This window comes from Salvelinus alpinus, chromosome 33 (assembly GCF_045679555.1).
Source record: "Salvelinus alpinus chromosome 33, SLU_Salpinus.1, whole genome shotgun sequence".
Taxonomy (NCBI): Eukaryota; Metazoa; Chordata; class Actinopteri; order Salmoniformes; family Salmonidae; genus Salvelinus; species Salvelinus alpinus.
Genome location: NC_092118.1, coordinates 8,073,527 through 8,079,526, shown reverse-complemented (window position 1 = coordinate 8,079,526; position 6,000 = coordinate 8,073,527).

Below are 6,000 nucleotides of genomic sequence, written 5' to 3'. Positions count from 1 at the left end.
GCTTGTATACTACATTTCTTAAAATCTCTTTCTTTTGCCTTACAATTATGTAAAAACAGTTGACAATAGTAACTCCATCACAGCATTTATCAACACATTAAACGATTGAGAGAGAGAAGTGATGTCTAGCTTGTATCAACTGTACATCCCTTTCTTGTGTTCAAGGCAATGGGGGAAACAGCACTGCTTCATTTGCATAATAAGGACATTGTTGATCTAAGTGTCATCATATCAAAGTGAGCTGTCCGCCAAATAACCTGGAACCACCACACAGACCTGGGTACAATACAGACGGTCGACCTATGGACGGTGTATAGGATGGGTAGACCTCAAATGACATGAATCAATTATAACTAGATGCTCTTCAAAATATATTGAAACTGAAACACAATAGAATATAAGCACACCTCAAAAGAAATAGGAAGCTTTGAGGCAAAAACATTAAGCGTCAAACAAAAGCCAACAAACGATTTAGCTAATAATATCGCTCCACATTAAAAACAAATGAGCATGAAAACGAAAACAAAAGAGGGAAGGAAACATAATTAAGTCATACTTCTGTTCCGTGTTAATGTGCTGCCTGGTAAAGACAGCTACACCAACATGCCTCCAGCTGTTTTTAATTCATTATTAATAGGATTTCATCTGCGCTCATAAATACGCCCGTGTCATTTAAATTAACAAGGCAACGCTAATTACCAAACGCATTTGCGTTAATCTATCCAAACTATTATGTCTTGGTGCCCAAGCGCAAGCTTTTTGTAATTAAAAGTACATAAGCTGCAGGAAGCTGATGAGGGTGTGTGTAAATTAATTTGTAAAAATGTTTACCTGTAATGAGTGTGGTGTATTTTTGTTGTTGTGTTTATTATGGATCTCCATTAGCTACTCTACAGTTCTCTTCCTGGGGTCCGGGCAAAATGAAGGCAGTTATACAATTTTAAAAACATAACAATCATTACAGAAGTCACAACACACTAAGTGTGTGCCCTCAGGCCCACACACCACTACCACATATCTACAAAGCAGAAATCCATGTGTACGTGTGTGTATAGAGCGTATGTTATCATGTGTGTGTGTATGCATGTGTATTTCGTGTATGTTATCATGTGTGTGTATGCATGTGTCTGTGCCTTTGTGTGTGTCTCTTCACAGTCCCCGCTGTTTCATAAGGTGTATTTTTACCTGCTTTTTAAATCTGATTCTAGTGCTTGCATCAGTTACCTGATGTGGAATAGAGTTCCATGTAGTTATGTAGTACTGTGCGCCTCCCGTAGTCTGTTCTGGACTTGGAGACTGTGAAGAGACTTCTGGTGGCATGTCTTGTTGGGTATGCAAGGTGTCCGAGCTGTGTGCTAGTATTTTAAAACAGACAGCTCGGTACCTTCAGCATGTCAACACCGCTTACAAAAACAAGTAATGATGAAGTCAATCTCTCTGCCATGAGAGATTGACATGCATGTCATTAATGTTAGCTCTCCGTGTACTTTTAAGGACCAGCTGTGCTGGAATGTTCTGAGCCAACGGGAATTTTCCCAAGTCCCTCTTTGTGGCACCTGACCACACGACTGGACAGTAGCCCAGGTGCGACAAAACCAGGGCCTGTAGGACCTGCCTTGTTGATAGTGTTGTTAAGAAGGCAGAGTAGCGCTTTATTATGGACAGACTTCTCTCCATCTTAGCTACTGTTGTTTCAATATGTTTTGACCATGACAGTTTACAGTCCAGCGTTACTCCAAACAGTTTCGTCACCTCAACTTGCTCAATTTCCACATTATTCATTACGAGATGTACAGTTGAAGTCGGAAGTTTACATACACCTTAGCCAAATACATTTAAACTCAGTTTATCACAATTCCTGACATTTAATCCGAGTAAAAATTCCGCCTTAGGTCAGTTAGGATCACCACTTTATGTTAAGAATGTGAAATGTCAGAATAATAGCAGAAATAATTACTTAATTCAGCTTTTATTTCTTTCATTACATTCCCAGCGGGTCAGAAGTGTACATACACTCAATTAGTATTTGGTAGCATTGCCTTTAAATTGTTTAACTTCAGTCAAAAGTTTCAGGTAGCCTTCCACAAGCTTCCCACAATAAGTTGGGTGAATTTTGGCCCATTCCTCCTGACAGAGCTGGTGTAACTGAGTCAGGTTTGTAGGCCTCTTTGCTCACACATGCTTTTTCAGTTCTGCCCACACATTTTCTATAGGATTGAGGTAAGGGCTTTGTGATGGCCACTCCAGTGCCTTGACTTTGTTGTCCTTAAGCCATTTTGCCACAACTTTGGAAGTATGCTTGGGGTCATTGTCCATTTGGAAGACCCATTTGCGACCAAGCTTTAACTTCCTGACTGATATCTTGAGATGTTGCTTCAATATATCCATATAATTTTCAATTCCTCATGATGCCATCTATTTTGTGAAGTGCACCAGTCCCTCCTGCAGCAAAGCACCCCCACAACATGATGCTGCCACCCCCATGCTTCACGGTTGGGATGGTGTTCTTCGGCTTGCAAGTCTCCCCCTATTTCCTCCAAACATAACGATGGTCATTATGGCCAAACAGTTATATATATGTTTCATCAGACCAGAGGACATTTCTCCAAAAAGTACGATCTTTGTCCCCATGTGCAGTTCTAAACCGTAGTCTGGCTTTTTTTATGGCGGTTTTGGAGCCGTGGCTTCTTCCTTGCTGAGCAGCCTTTCAGCTTATGTCGATATAGGACTTGATTTACTGTGGATATAGATACTTTTGTAACTGTTACCTTCAGCATCTTCACAAGGTCTTTTGCTGTTGTTCTGGGAATGATTTGTACTTTTCGCACCAAGTACGTTCATCTCTAGGAGACAGAACGCATCGCCTTCCTGAGCAGTATGATGGCTGCGTGCTCCCATGGTGTTTATACTTGCGTACTATTGTTTGTACAGATGAACGTGGTACCTTCAGGCGTTTGGAAATTTCTCCAAAGGATGAACCAGACTTGTGGAGGTGTACACATTTTTCTTGGCTGATTTATTTAAATTTTCCCATGATGTCAAGAAAAGAGGCACTGCGTTTGAAGACAGGCCGTGAAATACATCCACAGGTACACCTCCAATTGACTCAAATGATGTCAATTAGCCTATCAGAAGCTTCTAAAGTCATGACATCATTTTCTGGAATTTTCCAAGCTGTTTAAAGGCACAGTCAGCTTAGTGTATGTAAACTTCTGACCCACTGGAATTGTGATACAGTGAATTATAAGTGACATCAACAATTGTTGGAAAAATTACTTGTGTCATGCCAAAACTATAGTTTGTTTAACAAGAAATTTGTGGAGTGGTTAAAAACAAGTTTTAATTACTCCAACTTAAGTGCATGTACACTTCTGACTTCAACTGTGGTTTAGGGTTTAGTGATTGATTTGTCCCAAATACAATGCTTTTCGTTTTGGAAATATTTAGTACCAATTTATTCTTTGCTACCCATTCCAAAACTAACTGCAGCTCTTTGTTAAGTGTTTTAGTCATTTCAGTCACTCTAGTAGTTCACGTGTATAGTGTTGAGTCATCCGCATACATAGACATACTGGCCTTACTCAAAGCCAGTGGCATGTCGTTAGTAAAGATTGAAAAAAAGCAAGGGTCCTAAACAGCTACCCGCGGTAATTCCTGCTTCTGCCTGGATTATGTTTGAGAGGATTCCATTAAAGAACACCCTCTGTGTTCTGTTAGACAAGTAGCTCTTTATCCACATTATAACAGGGGGTGCAAAGCCATAACACACACGTTTTTCCAGCAGCAGACTATGATCGATAACGTCAAAAGCTGCACTGAAGTCTAACAAGACATCCCCCACAATCATTTTATTATCAATTTCTCTCAGCCAATCATCAGTCATTTGTGTCAGTGCTATGCTTGTTGAATGTCCTTCTTCCCTATTAGCGTGCTGAAAGTCTGCTGTCAATTTGTTTACTGTAAAATAGCATTGTATCTGGTCAAAAGCAATTCTTTTCCAGAAGTGTACTAAGGGTTGGTAACAGACTGATTGGTCAGCTTTTTGAGCCAGTAAAGGGGGCTTTACTATTCTTGGGTAGTGGAATGACTTTATCTTCCCTCCCGGCCTGAGGGCACACGCTCTCTAGTAGGTTTAAATTAAAGATGTGGCAAATAGCAGTGGCAATATCGTCCGCTATTATACCCAATAATCTTCCATCCGGATGGTCAGACCCCGGTGGCTTGTCATTGGTGATGGACAACAATTGTTTCACCTCCTCCACACTGACTTTAAATAATTCAAAAGTACAATTCTTATCTGTCATAATTTGGTCTGATATACTTGGATGTGTAGCGTCAGCGTTTGTTGCTGGCATGTCATCCCTAAATGTGCTTATCTTGCCAATGAAAAAAAAGAATTCAAGTAGTTGGCTCACTGATATTGCCATCTGATTCAATGAGTGATGGAGCCGAGTTGGGTTTTTTTTACCCAAAATTTCATTTAAGGCGCTCCAAAGCATTTGACTATCATTCTTTATATCACGTATCTTTGTTTCATAGTATAGTATATTTAGCTTAGTCACATAATTTCTTAATTTGCAGTAATTTTGCCAATCAGTTGGGCTGCCAGACTTAATTGCCATACCTTTTCCCTCATCCCTCTCAACCATACAATTCCTCATCAGTCCAAGGGGATTTAACAGTGTTGTAACAGTCATTTTCTTAATGGGTGCGTGCGTACTAGTAACTGGAATAATTAATTTCAGAAATGTGTCAAGTGCAGCATCTGGTTGCTCCTCATTACACACCACAGACCAGCAAATATTCTTTACATCAACAACATATGAATCACTACAGAACTTCTAGTATGACCTCTTATACACAATAAAGGAATGATGTCTTGAATGGTGTCTTTCTTTGGCTTCAATTAAAAGGTCTTGGTATTCATCATTTGTTTCATTAAAATGTCTCCAGTGGTATGGATAACAAAGTAAATTGGGAGCCTGATTTAGTACAGGATTACCCCAATATGAAAACCGACATATCAATTATAAAAAGAGGATCATTAGTTTGACCATGTCTTCACTGAGCTATGCAGGATCAATTGGAACATGAAGATGCCAAGCTCTCCATAAACAGTCATGGGTACATAGATACTCTTATGTGAGCTTTGATTTAACTCAAAAGGCTTTCTGACACCATAGTAAAAAAAAATTAAAAAAAACTTGCATGGCTTTGTTCAAACATCCAGTGCAGTGAGTTACAATGGCGCATTACTTCATGTGGTAATGCAGAAAACGAAACAAAAAGCAACATAGCTTGGATGCTAATGTCATTGCAGGTCAAACCATTTTTTTTTTTAACTGTCCATTGTCATTAAAGTCACACCCTGTAAGATGCGCATACCATCAGCGTGTCTTCAACACAAATGTAAACAATGAATCAAATGCATACCATGACATTCTCACAAGAAAATATCACTTGATTTCTAGCTGTAGGAATGCTATTCCATGAGAACACAACTTGTCTCAGTATGACTTGAAGCTATACATTAGTTTACAAAGTTCTCCTAAAATAACAAAAACATAACTAAATGGAGGAATAGGTATTTGGTTTGGATTACGATAACATAAGACAGTTGGTCATTAATCGAAATGACTGGAAATCCCAGACTGTTGCTTTAAGGCTGAAAGAGAAGAGCATAGTGGATAGGATAGTGGATTGTTGAGTTATGGGAGATATGAGTCCCGATTCCTTGCCTTCTCCCAATAGTGAGCACTAGTTCACCCTTAATGGATGTAAAAACACTCCCTTTGTGTAACAAATGCCAACAGTCCACCACATTTCGTCCACCTGTCCATTCCTTCTAAATCCACGAGGGGGAGTGAACGAGCGCACACTTATAGGACAAGGAATCGGAAACAGCTATGGACTTGGGTGCGTGTCCACTGTCAAGAGAGCGGCTGGATAGAAAATTAGCATATTTAGAGGTACAGCACTACAAGACCAGTATTAGAACAA